This window comes from Pinus tabuliformis, chromosome 2_2, assembly GCF_031772625.1.
Source record: "Pinus tabuliformis cultivar Carrire ecotype Pingquan chromosome 2_2, CPIR1, whole genome shotgun sequence".
Taxonomy (NCBI): Eukaryota; Viridiplantae; Streptophyta; class Pinopsida; order Pinales; family Pinaceae; genus Pinus; species Pinus tabuliformis.
In genome coordinates this window covers 143,302,609-143,325,615 of record NC_142300.1, presented here as the reverse complement: position 1 = coordinate 143,325,615, position 23,007 = coordinate 143,302,609, and the positions used below count along the sequence as shown (strand labels likewise).

Here is a 23,007-nt window from a genome sequence, read left to right as displayed (position 1 = left end):
ATTCTAAACTGATAAAAAAGAGAAAAATTTAAAATTTCTCAAATTTTTGACAGGGTACGCAGCAGTCTGTTTACACAGGTGCGTTCACGCTCTGTGTACAAAGAAAAAGTGTGTACAGGTACGCACTGTGCTTAACTCAGAGGGTGCGTACTTCTCCCAAAACTATGAAAAATAAAAACTGACTCAAAATTAACTAAATTCACCCAATCCCACAATCATCAAGTCAAAAACAGAAACAGAAATACAGTTTCTCAGGTCAAAGTATAAACAAGGAAAACAATCAAGTCCCCAGTGGAGTCGCCATTTTGGCGCACGGAATAAGTCGATCTTGCGGACAAGATAGACCTTCTTAGAATCTAAAGAAGACCTAATGACAAGCTCTTTCTCTAAATATGCTTTAATAAACAATAGCAAACAAGTGTTTTTAGGACCTACCTTTGGTCCAACGCAAGCTTGTGGATGCCCTCGCTCCTTTGATTCCAATGAGCTCCTTTTTGCGAATCTGCAAACACAAACAAGACAAACAAATTAAATAGCACCTGAAAAACCAATTGCATAAAACATATTTAACATGAAATTCAAGGAGTCCATGAAACAAATAACATAAGATACTTGTTGAGAAAAATGAGTTTGATTGTATTAATTCAAAAGAAGAAGAACCTTACAACCTTCGCCTTGACGCTGTACAAGCTCCTCCCAGTGTCCAACAAGAAGTCTCCTCTACTTTGACAAGTTTCACTCACTCCCCAATGAAGCCAAAAAGGTATGTGATCTGTCCTCTTAAGCTCAACTAGGAAGTCTTAATTTCACCAGCATTTACCCTCAAAATGTTCAGCTTCTAACCTCCTTAGTCCTCACCCCAATGCCTGTATTTATAGTGCAATGGAGGGAAGTTACTAGGTCCTCCTTCAAAGGGATAAAGCCCTCCTTCAAAGGGATAGCTCCTTTAGTCAAGGGATTAGCTCCTTCTATTTTGGGATGCATGAACCACCTCATAGTGAACAATCCACGTCAAAATTCCTTCTAGAAAACTCTAGAATTAACCCAAAGTGAGTTTTTTAAGATAAAACTTGCGCCTTTTGACTTTCACAGGGGTCTGCACCTACACCGTTAGGGACAGAGCGGGTAGGTACGCAGCTTTTGTACACATAAGGTGCGGTACCACATGTGACCATGAGAGAAAGTGCGGAACCAGAGTTACATTGATTTTTAATGTCTTTCTCCCATTTCCAAAGCTTGATTTGAATAGCTGAGGTCTTAGACTTGCTTAGGAGGACAATACAAGTGATGATATACCCATACTGACAGTAAATAATCATAGTGACGATATTTTTGTGTAACACCTCGGTCTGAGCTCCATCGAGATCGCAATTTTCCCCGCCGACAGGCATGAGGGTGGTAATCGTATCTCGTGCCTTTTCCGTCGAGGGAATTCCTCGTCCTCTCGTGACCCACTCCCCTTCTGAGGGAAAAAGAAGTAGCAGGTCGTGTCTTTGTTCCTCCCTTTGGATTGTGGGTTTTTTTGTGGGACTTGCGTCATTTCTTTGTTTCGTGGTGTGCGCTTTGCGAACATCCCTCTCTCTATTGGCCTTGCACCATGGACGTATTTGTGGCCCGCGGCTTTCTCCAGCGTTGAGCGTCGGCCCGTGACAACTCCTCTTTGGAGTTTGATTATTTCACCCTCGGTGACTCTCTCACTGGAAAGGTTGTTGGGTGTTTTTGTACACGGAGGGGTGCAAGAGTAGGGTGGGTTTGTGTTATTGGCAGTGGTCTATTTGTCGTTTAAAGCCTTGTGCCGCTAGGTTGGGGGGCTGTGTGCCTCTCAGTGACGTGCTCCAAACACTGGTCTCATCGTGGCCCTTGTCTTTTCTATTGGTCAGTTTTAGGTTGTGATTTATTTGCTTGGTTTTTTGCTAGTTGTAAAGCTGGAAAGGGTGTTGTGTTGAATGCATGTGGGAGGGTGTGAAGAGGTGGGACACTTTTTTGATTGGGTGCCTTGTTTGATTTCTTTTTGGTTAGCGGACATCTACTCGGCGTGCTAATGATCTTCTCTCTTTTCTTTGGATCTTGGTTTCTTTGGTGTTGTTTTCCTCCCTTCTTCCTTTTTCCCCTAGCTTTACAGAGGAGAGGTGGGATTGTTGTGGATTGGTGTTCGGGAAGGACGAAAAGTAGTGCGAGTTCCTAGGGTGGCCACCCTAGTCCTTCTCGATCGTCGTCCCCTACAGTTCCCCCCTTTTTCCGAAGGCGCGGGGTTTGGGAAGCTTGTTCTCTGTTTGAGCCTCCCCTTGTGAGCTGGTAGCCATGTTTGATATCTCTTGCTTTCCTGTTGTTTTCTTCCCTTCTTGCTTTTGGCCCCTTGGCTTTACGGAGAAAAGGTGGGATTGTTGTGGATTGGTGTTCAGGAAGGACGAAAAGCAGTGCGAGTTCTGAGGGTGGCCACCCTAGTCCTTCTCGATCGCCGTCCCCTGTAGTTCCCCCCATTTTTGCGAAGGCACGGGGGTGGGGAAGCTTGTTCTCTGTTTGAGCCTCCCCCTGTGAGCCGGTGGATGCGTTTGATATCTCTCTTTCTTTCATGTTGTTTTCTTCCCTTCTTCCTTTCGGCCCCTAGCTTTACGGAGAAAATGTGGGATTGTTGTGGATTGGTGTTCGGGAAGGACGAAAAGCAGTGCGAGTTCCCAGGGTGGCCACCCTAGTCCTTCTCGATCGCCATCCCCTGCAGTTCCCCCCTTTTTGCGAAGGCACGGGGTTAGGGAAGCTTGTTCTCTGTTTGAAGCCTCCCCTTGTGAGCCAGTAGCCACAGTTGATATATCCCTTTCTCTCTTGTTTGTTTCTTCCCTTCTTCCTCGTGGCCCCTAGAGTTATGGAGAAAAGGTGGAATTCTTGTGGATTGGTGTTCCGGAAGGACGAAATGCAGTGCGAGCTCCCGGGGTGGCCACCCTAGTCCTTCTTGATCGTCATCCCCTTCAGTTCCCCCCTTCAGTTCCCGAAGGCACGGGGCTTTGGGAGGCTTGTGCCTTCTTTCTGCTTTGTTTTCTACCCTTTTCTTCCTTTTGGTCCCTAACTCTACGGAGAAAAGGGGGAATCGTTGTGGGCTGGTGTCGGGGAAGGGCTAAAAGTAGTGCGAGCTCCCGGGGTGGCCACCCTAGTCCTTCTCGATCATTGTTCCACGCATTTCCCCCCTTTTGTGAGGGCATGGGGCTGGGGGAGATTGTCCTCTATTCGAGCCTCCCCCTGTGAGGGGGTTAGACCCCTTTGTTTCTCTTTCTCTGATGCATTTTTCCTCCTTTTGTCCCTTGGCCTTACATTTGTTGTGGGGGGTGCCCCTATTCAGTTTTGTGGCCGATTTTTGGTAATACACGTGGAAACGACTCTCGACAACGGATATCTCGGCTCTTGTTACGATGAAGAATGTAGCGAAATGTGATACTTAGTGTGAATTGCAGAATCCCGTGAATCATCGAGTTTTTGAACGCAATTTGCACCCAAGGCCTCGGTCGAGGGCACGTCTGTCCAGGCGTCGCATCCCATTCAAACACGCTCCCTACAATATGCTAGGGAGTAGTGGAGCTGGTCATCCATGCCCCGTGCGGTGCGGTCGGCTGAAATACCTCAAGCGATGTTTCGTGGCGTGCGTCAGTGAGCGGTGATCTTGTCCCCTTGGATGGGCAGTTGGCGTTAGCCGATGCGGGTTTTGTGTGGCATCGCTCGAACTTGCTTTGCTCTCTCTTGTCCTCCCATGGGGTAGGGCAGATTTAGCTCCAACTTTGCGATCCCAGCTCAGGCGAGAACACCCGCTGAGTTTAAGCATATAATTAAGCGGAGGAAAAGAAACTTACAAGGATTCCCCTAGTAGCGGCGAGCGAACCGGGAAGAGTCGAGCATTAAAATCGGGCAGCGGCACTGCCGGAATTGTAGTCTATAGAAGCGTCCTCAGCGGTGGACCTGGGCCAAGTCCCTTGGAAGGGGGCACCTGAGAGGGTGACAGCCCTGTCGGCCCGGGAGCGTTCCGCATCACATGGCGTTGTTGGCGAGTCGGGTTGTTTGGGAATGAAGCCCTAATTGGGTGGTAAATTCCGTCCAAGGCTAAATATGGGCGAGAGACCGATAGCAAATAAGTACCGCGAGGGAAAGATGAAAAGGACTTTGAAAAGAGAGTTAAAGAGTGTTTGAAATTTTCGAGAGGGAAGCGGATGGAGGCTGTCGATGCCTCTCAGTCGGATGCAAAACGACTCAGGCTAGTCCGCCGCTCGACTTGAGGTGCAAACCAACACGGGCTGCTGCATCGTCACAAGCGCGGGTGGATTACTACCTGTCGGTTTGCCACTGCGGTGGTCGAGGAATGAAGTGTGCGCCCTTGTGGCGGGCCGTGTGCACCTGTGCGCTCGTGGTGTTGGTTGGTGGGCTTTCCATTCGACCCGTCTTGAAACACGGACCAAGGAGTCTAACATGTGTGCGATTCGGCGGGTTTGAAAACCTGTGAGGCACAAGGAAGCTGACGGGTGACATCCCCTCTCTGGGGGGTGCATCGTCGACCGACCTTGAGCTTATGTGAAGGGTTCGAGCGCGAGCACACCTGTTGGCACCCGAAAGATGGTGAACTATGCATGAGCAGGGCGAAGCCAGAGGAAGTTCTGGTGGAGGCTCGTAGCGATACTGACGTGTAAATCGTTCGTCTGACTTGGGTATAGGGGCGAAAGACTAATCGAACCATCTAGTAGCTGGTTTCCTCCGAAGTTTCCCTCAGGATAGCTGGAGCTCACGCGCGAGTTTTATCGAGTAAAGCAAATGATTAGAGGCATCGAGGGCGTAACGCCCTCGACCTATTCTCAAACTTTAAATAGGTAAGAGGGTGCGGCTGCTCCATTGAGCCGCACCGTGGAATCGAGAGCTCCAAGTGGGCCATTTTTGGTAAGCAGAACTGACGATGTGGGATGAACTGAAAGTCAAGTTACAGTGCCGAATTGCACGCTAACCTAGATCCCACAAAGGGTGTTGGTTGATTAAGACAGCAGGACGGTGGTCATGGAAGTTGAAATCCGCTAAGGAGTGTGTAACAACTCACCTTCCGAATCAACTAGCCCTGAAAATGGATCGCGCTGAAGCGCGCAACTTATACTTGACCGTTGGAGCAATTTCCTGGCTCCGATGAGTAGGAGGATGCGGGGGTCGTTGAGAAACCTCGGGTGTGAGCTTGGGTGGATCGGCCCCCGGTGCAGATCTTGGTGGTAGTAGCAAATATTCAAATGAGAACTTTGAAGACTGAAGTGGGGAAAGGTTCCATGTGAACAACACTTGGATATGGGTTAGTCGATCCTAAGAGATGGGGAAGCCTTGTATCAAGGGTTCACTCTGCACGAGCATCGAAAGGGAATCGGGTTAATATTCCCGAACCGGGACATGGCGGCGGGCGGCAACGTTGGGAAATCCGAAGACATCGTCGGGGGCCCTGGGAAGAGTTATATTTTCTTTTTAACAACTTTCCCACCCTGGAATCGGTTCACCCGGAGATAGGGTCCAGCAGCTGGAAGAGCACCGCACGACTTGCGGTGTCCGGTGCACCCTCGGCGGCCCTTGAAAATCTGGAGGACCGAGTACCATTCATGCCTGGTCGTACTCATAACCGCATCAGGTCTCCAAGGTGAACAACCTATGGTCAATAGAACAATGTAGGTAAGGGAAGTCGGCAAAACGGATCCGTAACTTCAAGAAAAGTATTGGCTCTAAGGGCTGGGCCTAGGGGTCTACGCCCTCAACTCGTGGGCTATCGACAGTCTGCCAGAGCTACTCTCACGGTGAGGGCGGGCAGTCGCGTGTCGATTGGGCTACGGGCATAGAATGCCCCCTGCCGGGGGATTTTCCCTAAGCGTCGAAAAGTCAACTCAGAACTGGTACGGACAAGGGGAATCCGACCGTTTAATTAAAACAAAGCATTGCGATGGTCCCTGCAGATGCTGACGTAATGTGATTTCTGCCCAGTGCTTTGAATGTCAAAGTGAAGAAATTCAACCAAGCGCGGGTAAATGGTGGGAGTAACTATGACTCTCTTAAGGTAGCCAAATTCCTTGTCATCTAATTAGTGACGTGCATGAATGGATTAATGAGATTCCCACTGTCCCTATCTACTATCTAGCGAAACCACAGCCAACGGAACAGGCTTGGTAGAATCAGCGGGGAAAGAAGACCCTGTTGAGCTTGACTCTAGTCCGACTTTGTGAAATGACTTGAGAGGTGTAGAATAAGTGGGAGCCATTTTCGGCGCAAGTGAAATACCACTACTTTTAACGTTATTTTACTTATTCCGTGGGGTGGAGACGGGGCACTGCCCTTGTTTTTGGGCTTAAGGCACGTTTCGGCGAGTCGATCCGAGCGGAAGACATTGTCAGGTGGGGAGTTTGGCTGGGGCGGCACATTTGTTAAAAGATAACGCAGGTGTCCTAAGATGAGCTCAACGAGAACAGAAATCTCGTGTGGAACAAAAGGGTAAAAGCTCATTTCATTTTCATTTTCAGTACGAATACAAACCATGAAAGCGTGGCCTATTGATCCTTTAGATTTTTGGAATTTGAAGCTAGAGGTGTCAGAAAAGTTACCACAGGGATAATTGGCTTGTGGCAGCCAAGCATTCACAGAGACGTTGCTTTTTGATCCTTCGATGTCATCTCTTCCTATCATTGTGAAGCAGAATTCACCGTGTTGGATTGTTCACCCACCAATAGGGAACGTGAGCTGGGTTTAGACCGTCGTGAGACAGGTTAGTTTTACCCTACTGATGAACCGCACCGCAATAGTAATTCAACTTAGTACAAGAGGAACTGTTGATTCACACAATTGGTCATCGCGCCTGGTTGAAAAGCCAGTGGCGCGAAGCTACCGTGTGTCGGATTATGCCTGAACACCTCTAAGTCAGAATCCATGCTAGAAGCGGTGCATGTCACTCTTCGACTGTATCTCGACCCGCAGTAGGGGCGTCACTTTGTCGCCCCCAGGGGCCCGTGTCATTTGCAAACCGTGACTGTGAAGCATCTCGGTCGGGGTAGCTTTGAAGTTCAATTCCAAATGGTCATTGAGAAGAATCCTTTGCAGACGACTTAAATACGCGACGGGGTATTGTAAGTGGTAGAGTGGCCTTGCTACCACAATCCACTAAGATTCAGCCCTTGGTCGCCTCGATTCAGAGCTTCGCTCTTTTCACAAACAAAATCCGGGCAACCCTCTCGCACCTCTGCCTCTTTCCTCCAGACGACAATTTTTCATTGCTTGGGGCGGGAAATTTGGGGTTTCCACACCGCGACGAAAAAGGCGGCAAAGCCAGGGAAAACTGGGGTTTCCATGTCGTGCCCCAGTGCCCAAAATTTGGGGTTTCCATGCGGCGCCCAAAAGGTGGGGTTTCCATGCAGTGCCCAAGATGTGGGGTTTCCCTGCGGCGCCCAAAAGGTGGGGTTTCCATGCGGCACCCAAGATGTGGGGTTTCCATGCGGCCCCCAAAATTTGGGGTTTCCATGCGGCGCCCAAAACGTGGGGTTTCCACCCGGCACCCAAGATTTGGGGTTTCCATGCGGCGCCCAAAATGTGGGGTTTCCACGCGGCGCCCAAAATTTGGGGTTTCCGACCGACGCCCAAAATTTGGGGCTTCCATGTCTTGCCCAAAATTTGGGGTTTCCACCCAGTGCCCAAAATTTGGGGCTTCCATGTGGCACCCAAATTGTGGGGTTTCCAGGCGGTGCCCAAAATTTGGGGTTTCCACCCAGCGCAAAAATTTTTGGGGTTTACAAGTAACGCCCAAGCCTGGGGAAAATTGGGGTTTCTATGTCGCGCCCCGACGCCCAAGCCGGGGAAACTTGGGGTTTCCATGTTGCGCCCCGACCGAAACCGGTGTCGCCCAAGCCTGGGAAAACTTGGGGTTTCCGAGTCGCGCCACGACCGAAACTAGCGACGCCCAAGCCTGGGAAAACTTGGGGTTTCCAAGTCACACCCTAGTGCCAATGCCTGGGGAAACTTGGGGTTTCCATGTCGCGCCACAACTGAAGCCGGCGGCACCCAAGCCTACGGGGACTCAGGGTTTTCCATGTCGCACCCTGGCGCCCAAGCCTGGGAAGCTTAGGGTTTCCATGTCACGCCCTTGATGGAACCACGGGTTTCCGCATTTTACAGTACGAGGGAAATGCGGGGAACTTGGGGTTTCCATGATGATGCAAACCAGCTCGCAAGTCTCGGGAACTTGGGGTGTTTCGAAACCACTACCTAAGTCTGGGGAACTCACTGTTTCCATGTCGCGACACACCCTGAATCGCCCGAGAGTCTGTGGAACTTTGGATTTCCATGTTGTGGGGCCATGAAGAGTGCCAAAGTCCGGGGAACTCGGGGTGTCCATTTCGCGGCGCGATGAAAACTGCTACCCAAGTCAGCAGACACACACTGGGTTTCCATTTCGCGTCACAAAAAAAGTTGCTACCCAAGTCAGTAGACACACACTGGGTTTCCATTTCGCGTCACAACAAAAATTGCTATCCAAGTCTGGGAAACGCGGTGTAAGGACCTGCGGTTTGGTTTCTCCCCGTCAGTGTGAAGTGCGAACTCTACGACCGAAATGTGGGAAGGGACATAAGTATAATTCGCATTAGAGGTGGAGCAATGGTTGGTTCATAGCGTGGGAGCATTTGGCATAACCCACGGGCCAACTCACATGCTGGGGCGACTTGAACGAAGGATTGTTTTCCGACCAGCAATCGGATGGCAAGTTTGTGACGTGTAAGGGCGTTTTGGCACGCGGTGGTCGAGTCAACCTGGGCAGCGACTCGCTCAAACGCTCGTATAAATATGGCAAGGCGTTGGAGCATTTGGCATTCATTCGAAGATGGACATTCAAACATGAGCATTTGGTGATCAAGAAAAAAGTGCGAAGTAGTGGAGCAGGTCGCAAAAGAGGCGCGGGCATATATGCACCTGCTCTTGGGCAAGCACACACAATACGCACAGGGTTCGGTTATCGGGTGAGGGCGCGGCTAGGGAAGGTACCCGCCGTTCGGTGTGACACGGGGTGTCTCGGGTAGGTTGTCTGTCCATCGTGGAATAAGAAACGCGGAGGTGTCTCGGGTGACTCGGGTAGGTCGCCCACCCGTCGTGCAACAGGAAATGTTGGGTGACTCAGGTGAGGTCGCCCGCCCGTCGTGCAGCGATAAATGAGGTTCGGTCGATGAGTACGGTTGGCAGCTCGTGTGAGGGCGCGCCCGCCCAGCTCGGGCAAGGAACTCGGTTGGCACATGGAGGTGTTGCCTATTTGTAAAATTGGCTAAGTATGAAACTTGGTGTTTCCCAAGTATACTTGTAAAGCCTCGTAAACATTGTAGGGTTGAATAATATATTGTATTCGGGCAGACTCATTGTTCAGGGAGTTTCCCCTCCCTTTACACTGTACAATTGTGTTCTTCATGTATAATTGCTGATGATAATGAATGTGTATGGGTGTTCATTGGCATAAAGGAAACATAATAATACTTGGTTGCGAAAAACAAACTAAGTAGACTAATGGTTAGGCATAGTCCATGAACATATGTATTAGTGAAAAGAAAGTGTTTGGTGGCACCGCACCTCGCCAAGTATGGCTGGAAGAGTTCTGTAGGCCTGGGGGCGTGACATGCGGGGTTCCCATGTCACTTGCGCCATGTTGGGGATGGCGCACGCCCCTTGATACCTGCATGATGGGCGAGCCACCAACGGAAGGCGCGCGGGCGACCCTTGTTGCGTGCCCGGAAGAAAGAGGTGACCATGTGCGGATGAGTCAGGATGCGGGCAGGTGTGCGACGTGCGGCGACGGGTGTAATCGGCGAGGTGTTGGAGCCGACCCATGGGTGCGACGGTGCACACGAAGGGACGTGGCGGTTCGTTGGAATGGGGCGTGTCGAGGTTATGTGGCAAGTCAGCCGGGCATGCATGTTGATGGAGCCGACCCTTGTTATCCTCGAGAGACACGGCCCTTGGGTGAAAGGATGCATATAAGTAAGGAGGATGGCGTTCGACGAAGGGACATTGAACTCAGACTTCCACATCGCAGAACGAGTGCGAAGGAAGGAGTTGGGCGAAAACGGAAGGAGTAGAAGGACGCAGGTAAGAGGGCCGCACTGGTGGGCGGATTACAGAGGGCGGGTCGGGTTTGGTAGTGCGGACAGGTAGAGCGTGGCGGGTTACCGTTCAGGCAGGCAGGCCGCACTGCATGCGGGCCATGCGCCCTCACTATGGACCGCACCGACGGGCAGAGTTTGGGTGCCGCAGAAGGGAAAGTCGGGCGAACATGTTCATAGTTCAGGTGTGGAGTTGTGTCGTGCAGGCCGCGGGCCAGTGCATCACGACCACACGACACGACAGGTTGAAAGAATAATTGAAGAAGATAAATTTATGGTAAGTTATTTTCGCTGCATTGTTAAGAACACTTACTGGAAAATTGACCAAGTGTTGAAGTAGGCACAGACCGTGTACTCAAGTATTGGTAAAAGGAAAAAGTACGGCAGTGTCGCAACCGCTTATGAATGGTTGAAATACTACCACTAGGATAGGAGCGTGACATGGGGTCTCCCGGTCCCTCCTCGACAAAGGTCACCAAATTGCGGGGTACCTGGGGATTCCATGTCCCGCCTTGTTGAAAGCATCCCAAGTGCGGGAAATTTGGGGTTTCCATGTCTTGTCACGATGGAAATCGCCCCAGGTGCAGTAAACTTGGTGTACATCGAGCCTGCAACCTCACATCAAGAAAAAGGCTCGGTTGGTCAAGAGAATGAAGGTTTATTCATTGGTAAAGGACCTCGCTAAGGATCAAAGGTTGGAGTCCCTTCTACAGCTAGTCCACCATGGACTATCAAAAGTTGAAAGAAGGACAGAGTGCCAGGGAACGAAGCATCGAAGAAACAAAGTGCAGAGAGGAGGAAGGACTTGACTTGTGCTTGGGGGATATTATTGTCAAGGGTCTAGGGCTTCGCAATGACCAATAAGAAGCTTCAATGAGGGAAATTTACGAAAGGGTTTTCCTCTATGAGAGAGAGAGAGAGTTTTTTCCCTGGAAGATAGCCAACATCTTGTGTTCTTGTTCTTATGTTTTTGGCACCAGTTTGATGAAATTAAACACACATGCATTAATAAGAAGAGAAGAAGATTAAGATAACACGATAAATTGCAAAAGAGCTTCACAAATTGTTATCAAGTCTAGAAGAATCCTGCTATACCCCATTGCCCCAGATTCTTCAACGTGGTATCAGAGCTAAGGTGACACATCAAGGAAAGGGAATCTCAAGAACATCCGCAAGGTTGAAGCGTCAAGCCAAGAAGTCTCAATCACATCAAGGACAAGAAGGTCTACCATCTATCATTCCTCATGGAAGACTACAAAGCAAGAAGAAACGCCTTGTATAAAGGCACCCACAAGAAGAACAAATCAAAGAGGGACCTACATGTTGTAGGGAAAAGTATCCGATTCAGATGACCCTATCCCACTCTAAGGGTGATAGTACCTCAGCAACAACTGTAAAGAAAACTACTTAAGGTTTACTTCTTTATGAAAGCAAGAGAGAATGAAGGAATGCACTAACCGTTGTCTTGCGCTTAATGTCGAATCCAAACTCTTCCCTTTGCTTGCTTGCTCCCAGCTCTTTGCTCTTTTGCTGGCCCAGCTACAATGAGATCCTGCAAAATAACAAAGAAGGAAACTACAAGAAGCATGCAATCATAACTGATTCAAGGATTAGCATAAATCAAATATACAATTATCACAATACATCATTGAAACAAGTGCATATAGAAGAACCTCAATAGCTTTTATTAATGGAAGAAGTAAAGTTCTGAGAGTGTTACAACCATTGAAGGCCCCAATCCAGCAACACCTCCCAGCAGAAAGAATTTCTCCTCTTCACCTCCTTCAAGCAATCACCCAATAGCTCTATAGTGAAACCAACAGCATATCATTACTTTGCACAAAATTCCAGCCTCCTGAGCTCATAGGAGAGAGCTCAATACATAGATGAATTTAGAAAGGATGAGTCAGCTTGCAACTGATGTGTAGCTGCCTTGTGTCCTCTCTCTCTTCAGTTGATCTTCAGTTCTTGAGTCCACTTGGAGAACCTTGCTTCCACTTGGAGAAACAGAGCCTCTGACTCATCGCAAGGCGAAATCCCTGATCCAAGTGTCATTTTTGGAAGATTCCAGAGCAATGACTCAGTGTGCCACTTGTCCCATCTCGCTCAGCGCAGGTGGCCTTTGTTCTACCTGCTTTGCAACGCAGGTACACCATGGAGGAGTTGAGTTTCAGCGCAGAAGCCTAGTGGAGCACCTGCTTTGATTTCAGGATTGCTTGTTTCTGAGTGTTTTCAGGTGGAGAACTGATCTGAGAGCTGTTGGTTTGCTGACCTTGTTCCTCTAGGGGTAGGAACATCATGTTTAGGGACTTTGGATCCCTTGGATTATTGACAATTCATGCCTGATGCTGCAAGGCACAAAATTGTCTATAACAGATGCCCCCTAAAGTATGAGGTCATTTATCGGGTGAAATGCTTTATTAGGAGGATCCAAAGTTCATTCAATCTGCTGAGAAGTGTCCTGTAATAAGATACAATACAATACATTATTTTTCATTCTTTTTCATGATCTAGCTGAGGCGGGCATTCCCATGCTCAGCTTTATAAGTTCATTTTGGTACATAGCACAGACGATCGTCTGATGATAGACTGATAATTCTCTGCTGAAATTATCATCCTTTGAGAAGGATGATCATCTGCTGCAATGATGTACATATCAAATGTCTTTATATCCTGAATATATATCGCAGCCCGGATGGATGAAACTAGATCCGGGGTCTTCAATCTCTTCCGATCTTCACTCGATGTACAAGTCGATCCATGTGAGAATTTCTTGAAGTCGAACATGGAAAGACATCGCTTGATTACCGGTCAATGATGTAAACCGTTAACAAGCGCGAGAGGAATCACCGATAAGGATGATGACCCTCAAGGTACAGCAGTACAATTCACATGGTGGGAATAAAGGACTTGGCGTCGACCACCATGCAAAATCCTCTGGTCGAAGGTCATTGATGTATACCTGTCGCCGGAAGTGAGAAACTTGCCATTGAGGCATGCAAGCTTCAAAGTACTGAAGGGGTTGTTCCTAGATCAACTCCTTGGATAATGAGCTGATGTCGACAAGGAGCAATCCGTCAAAGGAGGGCCTTAATGAATCCCACATCATTGACACGAAACTGAGCTAGTGATTGTGATGAGGTGAAAACAAACTGTGATGTATGATTCAGGGTGGCGGTCATGAAATGGATGAAGGACAATGTATGGCAGTGGATGGGACACGATTGACTCTTTGCAGAACGACATCTCTTGAACATATAACGACACTGATGTGATGGATCGGTAGCATTACCCCAAATATGGATGGTGTGGCGAGGACCATGGTGATGAGACCGGTGAATGAAACAACCCAACCCGATGTGATACGGAGGACAAAGTGTCATGTTCAAGAGCGACTTGCTACCATTAAAGCTGTGAGGTTCTCCCAATTTTTCCCCAGTCATTGCTGACCAGTACCTCTTTATTTTTATCAATCTTGAGGAGGATAACATATGCTTGTTCTATAACCTGCCCTTCGGGCAAGCCCATCGCTATGTTTTAACGAGCCTAGCGATAGGGAAACTCGCTCTCGTCTAAAGACAAGTTTTTCGCTATTTAATGAATTTTAACGAGTCTAACGACAAGGATAACTCAGTCCTTTTCATTTTTAGAGAGTCTGAAAAGGTACATAAAGTCAACTCCAGAATTCCTTTTTCGTCATCTAATCCCTTAAGTCCGAAAAAGTATAAAACAATACAGAAGGGATGAATTTTCGATTGCTTTAACGAGCCAAACAAAACAAGCGCTCGATCTTTTTGTGCAATAATCCCTCAGGTCCAAAAAGATTAAAATCTAGAGGAGGGATAGCTCTTCCGGTCATTTAACGAGCTGGAAGGCCAAAACTCGGCAAACTTTTCATATTTTACGAGTCAGGAGAAAAGAGCTCAAAGAAGACTCGTCTTTTGAGGAACGAGTGATAAACAGGGATAGTAGCAGATTCCAGGTACAGGTTGGAATTTTCCAATCACGGCAGTGTCACAAGGATGGCTAAGTGAAATCACTCTTCGCAGCTGTTCCTCAAAATGGGTAAACAAACATATGGAGATGAACGATTGGCCAAATGAACGGATGGAGGTGAGACTGCAAGAACACGACCAAGGGCTTTAATATGGCTGTCAAAGGTTACATTTACCACGGTTATTTACCGGTTCATTTTTTCTCGGTGAGCTTGAACTCTAGGGGAAGATTGCTCACAACTTATGTTTATTTTTTAACGAGCATGAACTATGTGCTAAAACTGCTCGGATCTTGCGTTTATTTTTTAACGAGCATGAACTGTGTGCTAAAACTGCTCGAATCTTGTGTTTATTTTTTAACGAGCATGAACTGTGTGCTAAAACTGCTCGAATATACCAGTCATAATACAAGAAACGCCTCTGGTGAGATAGCTATTTTTTAAGGAGCTTTATCTCACGAAGCTATGCTCCTATTTGGCAAGTTTTGACTTTTGCCCCACATCCTTTCTTTATGCAAGCTGGAAACGGCTAATCCTACGAGTTTAACGGGTTAGACCTACAGGTTTAAAGGGAGGACCTAAAAATTTAAAAAATAAATAGTCGTCCCGTGCTTGCACTCCAAAAGGTTTGCATGCCCCCAGGTATAAAGTATAATTTCGAGGCGCTGCCTCTTTCTTATTATCCGAAAAATGGTTTTATTTGCTACTGTAAACTGAACTCTCTTTTCGGCGATGTCTATCATTAGGTTGCTAAGGATGGTGACTACTTGTTGCAGCAATTTCATCTCTTTCTTTGGAGGCTGCCCCTACTTATCCTTCAAAACATATGTTTTAATGGGTGAGGCTTGCCTTCAAAGATGGTGGCTACTTGCTGCCACAAATGGATCTCCTTCCTCAGGAGAGCCTACTTACCTAGACAAGGGGAGCGAGAAGCTGATTATCTCACTCACATAACTTTGACAAAAGAATCTTATTCTAGAACAACCCTCTCTTCCTTCCTTCGGACGGGGTACGGACTAGTCATATTCTTCTGCGGAAATTAACTTTATACCCAAGGTTTCCTCTGCCCAAGGCAGGCCAGGGTGCATGCCCCCTGGGTCCCAGTTACATCTTTCCGAATCACTCGCATTCATCGGGAAGTAGAACCGGGGGTGGAGGCATTCCTTGAGTGAATAAACCGTTAAGGGATGGTATTTGACTATTTGCGATGCGTGATCCTGGAAATGAAAGTTGGTCTGCGAGCTTGACCATTCTTCCTTCGTGTGGAAAACACATAACTCTGAAGAGTGAGGAAACTATTGCCTCCATGCAATATATATAGTCTCGTCCAAGGAGTAAGTTATACACCAAGGGTCCTTGGACGACCATGACATTCATATGAACTGTCTTCCCCTTCAATGTAACGGGAACATTGGGGAGAATCCCTAACGGGCGACTGGTTCCTTTATCAAAACCTGATAGATTTCTCATCTCAGGTAAAAGCACCGGGGAACCCAGTGCTTTCCAAGCATTAGAGGAAAGGATACTCACAGAAGCCCCTTCATCAATGATAGTTCCAGCCATCACCATTCTATAGATTTGGACAATGATTCTGAATGGTATACTGGCTGGTAACCGGGGTCTGCCTAGTTGATTCCAATCAAAGGATACAACTAGGTTGCTTGGTGGTGGGACCGAATACACGGCCGGATACGACCCTGACGATGTTCCTTCCTGCGATAAAGGAATGGGTGCATTTCCCTGATGCTCATCAGAGTCTGTGTTGATGAAAAGAATCTGGATGGTGTCATCCTTATTCTCTTCAGTGAGGGTGTCATTTGAAGATGAATCTTCAACGACGGTGTCATTTGAGGATGAAACCTCTGAAGGAAGAACCGGGTCAACTGCCGTTTCGACCTTTAGACTTTCGTCTGGTCTGGATTCAGTAGGTTCATTCTCAATGATGGACACTTCAGCTGACCACTTGAGCGGGCCAGCTGGATTTTCAACTATCGAGGGATTAGGCACGAGTTTTTGGTATCCAGGAGGAAGTCGTAACGGTGATACCGGACGATCTTCCAAAACTCTCTTCGCCTCATCTAAGAATGGACATAGGTGGATGGCGTGATCGCCTTCACACAACATACAGGGTGATCTTGGTCTCCCTTTTCGTCCTTCACTCTCGCTAGTTGATGGACTGCAATCAACATGACTACCAGAGGTTGATGCTACCGGATTGTGCAACCTGGGGGACCAGTCCCTTAGTATCCGGGGAATACAAGGACAATCACGATGGAAGTGGGTCCCTTTGCAAATGACACATGGCGATTTAGGCCCGGTCGGTGCAGTGTGTGGATTTTTGTCAGATGTCTTTTGCTTGCCCCCAGTCGCCTTCGCCATAGGCCCCTTCTGCTTCTTTTCTCTCTTCTTCTTTTCCTTCTTCTCCATGGGAGGCTGACTTTTGCCGGCTCTACCCTGCGAAGATGAAGGATCAGAGGAAGAATTGTAAGAGGTGGAAGGCTGGTGGGTAGCTTGAGACTGGTCTGACTGTTGATTCGACTGCTCAGGATTAGTGGCGATTTGAACTACATTAGTTGAAAAGAGCCATACAGGTAGGCCAATTGTCAATCCTGGAAGTGACAATGTGGCCATATGAGGCGCACCAACATCTCCCCAAGAGGAGAAGGGATTGGGACTTCCACCAAGGTGACTTCCTTGGTTGGTGGGCTCCATACTTTTCAACTGAAAGATCAACGTGGGAATAACAGGTGATTATGTTCCGATTAAAATAAATTTTATTAACGACGCTTTAGACACAACTTTGCTTTTTCATGTTTTAAGAGTCGAGAAAAAGCTAAAGATGACTCTAGTCTCCTTCGATGTTTTAACGAGCCCGAAGTGACAAATGCTCGGATGGACTTTTTCAGTTATAGAGTTTGAAAAAGGCCAAAAGAAACTACTCTGGAGTTCTAGGCAGAGGGTGTGCCAAACTTTTCGCGAAACCACAGAATACGTTTTACGGTACGGGTGGTCGATCTTCGTGAATGCTGTGTTCACTGCATCGCGATCAGTAGGGCGGCCGACACGGCTTCCTATGGATAAAGGCTTTGTTCCTATAGGGGTCTCCCAATATATACGCGACGGTACGTGGGAGCACAAGTCCGTATTAGTGCCACCGACTCTCAGGAGGAATCACCCACCTTCGTAGAGATCGACAGTCACTACGTTTAACGACGCCGGAACACGTCTCTACCTAGACCTCTATGTGTTTGCGTTATGTTTCAAAGCGTTGTTATGTAAATTGAATTTATTTTAATGTTGATCTTGCTTAGCAGTTTGCCTTTAAGGATCACCACGAGATGTATGTAACAAATTCCTGAATGCAGTCTAAGATGAGAAGCAAACTTTTCAATCTTTCAACTTTGAAAATCTTAACTACTGAGGAGAAGAAAGGCAAATCTTTTCACACAGATCATAGAGCACACACTAATGCAAAATTTCCTAAATCAGCATGCAAACAGTCAAATGCAAAATGCACAATGCATGTATTTTCTTTTCCCTTTCTTAATGTTGATGTATTACAAAAAGAAAGTTGTTATATAACTTTGATTTCGATTTAAAGCGAAAGTAAACAAGCTAGTCCAAAATCAAAAGACACCTTAAGATTTACTTGTTTAATCACTGGAAATACATGAAATCAAACCATAATGACGAAAGTAAAAAGACTAATCAGCTATGGACAACAAACAAGCTAACTCTTTAGACCAGCAAAATGCCTAACACAGGTTCAGATCTAAGAGGCCAAAGCAAGACTAGTTCACTTTCGTTATGGGAAATTGTAAATGATGTAAGAAATACAAAAGAACAAGTACAATTTCGTTATATAACAGAGGCGGAATGATGGCAAGTAAGGTTGGTTTCAGAATAGGTACAAGACTGGTAACTGGCTGCAAAATCTATAGTGAAAACAGGCAAGAAAAAGGGAGGAAACCCCAAATGCACAAGGCAAAATTGGGCCAACGCAGGTGCTGCACAGCCAGTCTGGCTCTCAGTGCAGGTAGCCCCTTCAGGACCTGCGTTGCAAAGCAGGTAGCCTGTGTACTACCTGCTTTGGAAAACGAAAGTTGCGTTTTCACAGTTTCCGGGTCACAATTTTCTCAAAAATTCACAGTTTTTGCTCAAATCAGAAGCTATCAGTCAAGCACACACTAAGGGATGACAAGGAAGATGAAAAGCTATCACTAAGAGCTTACAAGGATCCTTGTAGATCAGCTCTTCAAATCATGAACATGCTCAGAAATGAGCTAGAGTAGCTGCCCTCTACTTCGCTTTTGATATAGTCAAAAGCTTTTCGATTTGGTACTCTTTTGTTCAGGAAATGAATAGCAAAATACTACAAACAATCAAACAGATACGATCCCCAGCGGAGTCGCCAGTTTGTTGTAGGGAAAAGTATCCGATTCGGATGACCCTATCCCACTCTAAGGGTGATAGTACCTCAGCAACAACTGTAAAGAAAACTACTTAAGGTTTACTTCTTTATGAAAGCAAGAGAGAATGAAGGAATGCACTAACCGTTGTCTTGCGCTTAATGTCGAATCCAAACTCTTCCCTTTGCTTGCTTGCTCCCAGCTCTTTGCTCTTTTGCTGGCTCGGCTACAATGAGATCCTGCAAAATAACAAAGAAGGAAACTACAAGAAGCATGCAATCATAACTGATTCAAGGATTAGCATAAATCAAATATACAATTATCACAATACATCATTGAAACAAGTGCATATAGAAGAACCTCAATAGCTTTTATTAATGGAAAAAGTAAAGTTCTGAGAGTGTTACAACCATTGAAGGCCCCAATCCAGCAACACCTCCCAGCAGAAAGAATTTCTCCTCTTCACCTCCTTCAAGCAATCACACAATAGCTCTATAGTGAAACCAACAACATATCATTACTTTGCACAAAATTCCAGCCTCCTGAGCTCATAGGAGAGAGCTCAATATATAGATGAATTGAGAAAGGATGAGTCAGCTTGCAACTGATGTGTAGCTGCCTTGTGTCCTCTCTCTCTTCAGTTGATCTTCAGTTCTTGAGTCCACTTGGAGAACCTTGCTTCCACTTGGAGAAACAGAGCCTCTGACTCATCACAAGGAGAAATCCCTGATCCAAGTGTCATTTTTGGAAGATTCCAGAGCAATGACTCAGTGTGCCACTTGTCCCATCTCGCTCAGCGCAGATGGCCTTTGTTCTACCTGCTTTGCAACGCAGGTACACCATGGAGGAGTTGAGTTTCAGCGCAGAAGCCTAGTGGAGCACCTGCTTTGATTTCAGGATTGCTTGTTTTTGAGTGTTTTCAGGTGGAGAACTGATTTGAGAGCTGTTGGTTTGCTGACCTTGTTCCTCTAGGGGTAGGAACATCATGTTTAGGGACTTTGGATCCCTTGGATTATTGACAATTCATGCCTGATGCTGCAAGGCACAAAATTGTCTATAACACTACATCAAGCTACACCATCTTGAAGAATGAAAGGCACTATGAGTCAAGTCATCAGGCAAGTCCATTTGAAGAAAGCAACTTGAACAACATCAAGATCTAAGGAAGGCAAGCCATCGAGTCTTCAAGAAGAAAGCAAGTTCACTACATCTCAAACTCTATCAAGTAAGTATATGTCCCCTTCTGAGTATACCTCAGTGTCTTTTTGCAAGGAAATTAACAAATTGGTTGGGGCCACTACATGTCCAAAGTCGAACAGTTTGGATGCCAACAGTATGGACGCTACAAAAGGGATTGTCCTAAACTTAAGAAGGACAACAACAACAAGAGAAAAAGGGAAGAACCTCATGTAACTCAAGAAGTGAAAGAAGACGACAAGAAGCAAAAGAAGGAAGATCCTCCTATGACTAAGTCAACCTCTTTGCTTAAAGTCTTCTTTCAAAGGGGGCAGAGGTCTCATTGGGGTCCCATTTATGGGATTCAAGAGAGGATGATATACAAGCGAGAGCAGATGAATCAAGAAAGGCTACACCAATCGAGGAGAACTATCAAATAAAGCCACGATGATAAAAGCATAATCAAGGTGAGGTATGTATGCATCAAAGTTTAAGTCATGTCGCCATATATATTGATTGGGTCATGGGAAAAGTTCTAGAATCACGATCAAGAATAAAAGGATCTCTTTCGCCAACAACATGCTCTGAGGCATGTGCTACAGTGGAGTAAAGGTCAACATGAAGAAGTGCTCTCATAAGAAGTATAAGGTGGTTGACCAATCAATTCAATAAGAAGCAAATGAAGAACATCGCGGTCACAAAGAATAACTATTTGACAAGATTCCTCAACATCTCTCGAAAGAAGGCACGAAAACTCTGACAAAGGAAGAAAAAGATAAAGGACCCTTGACACCTACGAAGGCCTTGGAGATAGTAAGGTGCAGATAATCGATTCAACTCTACAAATATGTCATGATGAAGAGCAATATCACGATGAAGTCATGAAGGGCCACTAAATCAAAGTACGGGAAAAAGCAAGTACAACTAAGCATCCATGTGATAAGTGTTATGAAGGATAGACAAGGTGAAAAAGGAGTAGGTAGATGACAAAAATGACCTGATATATATCAAGAAGGCCACTTTCCACGAAGGGAGCAATGACATGACAAACCAGGGGGGAAAGTGATCGATGGCTAGTACCCTGCCAAGAAGAAGTTCAAACAAAGACTTCATGACATCAAAGTAAAGAAGGAGATCAAGCGGCTGAAGGACCCACAAAGAAGACGTTGTTGATGAATGGACAAGTCCCTTGCTAAGAGGGAGTTCTAACAAGTTCCCAAATACAAAGGAGCTTGGGCAAGTTCCTTGTCAGAGGAAACTTGGGCATGTCTTCCCCAATCAAGGGGAAGAGATAGACACAACATTCTTTTCTTCACTTGGCAAGAAATAACGGGAGGATTGGGCAATCATTTGGCATATGATGCTCTTTGAGGATGTGTAGGGCACCCAAGACAAGAGTAGGCAAGAGGAGCGAAATTCTTTGAGGGATGGGAACCCAAGACAAGAATTGTCCTGGAAGGTCATACTCAGGGAACACCTGGGTGGGTATGTACCTTTAGAGACAATGACTAAGGTGTTTATAAGCCATTGGCCTTGCCAACATTGTGCTCTGATATTATGAGAGATAAAGCTGTTAGTCAAGGCCTTGCTATGAACAATGTTGGCTAATATGATGCTATAACAGATGGGTTGCCAATCCGGTTTCTCTTATGTGAATTATTCAAGATTGAAAAATAGCCAAACACCTTGTAATGATTTATGAATACCTCCCTAGTTGAGAGGGGGTGTTGAAGAAAGTGTAACTGGGTTCGGTCTTCATAAATGTACTTTTGATATTTGTATTTATTCAAGAAAATAAATAAATAAATAAATATATATATATATATATATATATATATATATATATATATATATATATATATGTATATATATTATATTTGTCATTGAGTTTCTTGCTCATTGAATAGGCCTAGCACATGTTAAAGTGTTATAAAGAGTCGAAAGAAAATGTTGAAGATATTAAGGGCATGTTACCCCAGGTATATTTATGTATTAGAGTCAAAGATATTCCTACCCTCGTGCCTTCGTTCGGGTCGTGCGCCCATTCAAACCCCAAATTTCCTTCGGGCGGGCCGGGTCATCCCGTGCCGTGCCGTGTGTGGGGGTGCACGGGCACACGTGGGCGTGCCGAAAATGCCAAGTCATGACCGCCCATGTGCCTTCTTTGTTCGGGTCATGCACCCATGGAAACCCCAAATTTTGTTCGGGCGATTCGGGTCGGGTCGCCCAGGGCGGATCGGGTCGTGCTGTGCAGTGTGTGGGTGCCCCGGCACACGTGGCCGTGCCAAAAATTCTAAGTCGTCACCGCCCGTGTGTCTTCTGCACATTCGTGTGGCTTGTTTGCCCGACGCTCCCTCGGGCCTTTGTTCGGGTCGTGCACCCATGGAAACCCCAAATTTCGTTCGAGCCGTGCACACATGGAAACCCCAAATTCCGTTCGGGCGGGTCGGGTCGTGTCGTGTGTGGGTGCCCGTGCAAACGCGTTCGGGCGAGTCGAGTGGGGTCAGGTCGTGTCGTGCCGCGCGTGGGTGCTCGGGAACATGTGGCTGTGCAAAAAATGTTAGGGCGTGACCACCCGTGTGCCTCCTGCATGTTCGCGCGACCCGTTTGCCCGACGCTCCGTCGTGCCTTCGTTCGGGCGGGTCGGGTTGTGCCGTGCGTGGATTCTCGGGCACACGTGGCAGTGCCAAAAATGCTAATTCATGACCCCCCCTGTGCCTTCTACATGTTCATGCGGCCCGTTTTCCCGACGCTGCCTTGTGCCTTCGTTTGGGTCGCGCACCCATGGAAACCCCAAATTTTGTTCGGGTCAGGTCGTGTCGTGTCGTGTGTGGGTGCCCGCGCAAAAGCATTCGGGCGGGTCGGGTCGGCTCACACAAGGCCGGTCAGGCCGTGTCGTGCCGTGTGTGGGTGCCCGGGCACACGTGGGCATGCCAAAAATGCTAATTCATCACCGCCCGTGTGTCTTCTGCACGTTCGTGTGGCCCATTTTCCTAATGCTCCCTCGTGCCTATGTTCGGGTCGTGCGCCCACGGAAACCTTGAAATTTCGTTCGGGTTGTACGCCCATGGAAACCCCAAATTTCGTTCGGGCGTGTCGGGACGTGTCGTGTGTGGGTGCCCATGCAAACGGGTCGGGTCGTGTCATGTCATGTCGTGTGACGGCGCCCAGGGCACACGTGGCCGTATAAAAAATGCTAAGTTGTGAAGGGGGGTGGGCCTTGTGCATGATCGTGCTGCCCGTTTGCCCGAATCTCCCTTGTGACTTCATTTTGGTCGTGTGTCGGAGCCCATGTAAACTCGTTCGAGCG

General features: G+C 47.1%; 2 non-coding genes across 2 annotated transcripts; both read left to right on the top strand.

Annotated features, from left to right (window-relative positions):
* The first annotated feature begins 3,366 nt into the window (after positions 1-3,366).
* LOC149191811 (5.8S ribosomal RNA) lies at positions 3,367-3,520 on the top strand. Its single transcript, XR_016255271.1, has one exon. It is a non-coding gene; the product is annotated as a 5.8S ribosomal RNA (ribosomal RNA).
* Positions 3,521-3,767: 247 nt separating this feature from the next.
* Positions 3,768-7,175, top strand: LOC149191810 (25S ribosomal RNA). The gene has a single exon (XR_016255500.1). It is a non-coding gene; the product is annotated as a 25S ribosomal RNA (ribosomal RNA).
* Positions 7,176-23,007: the final 15,832 nt, after the last annotated feature.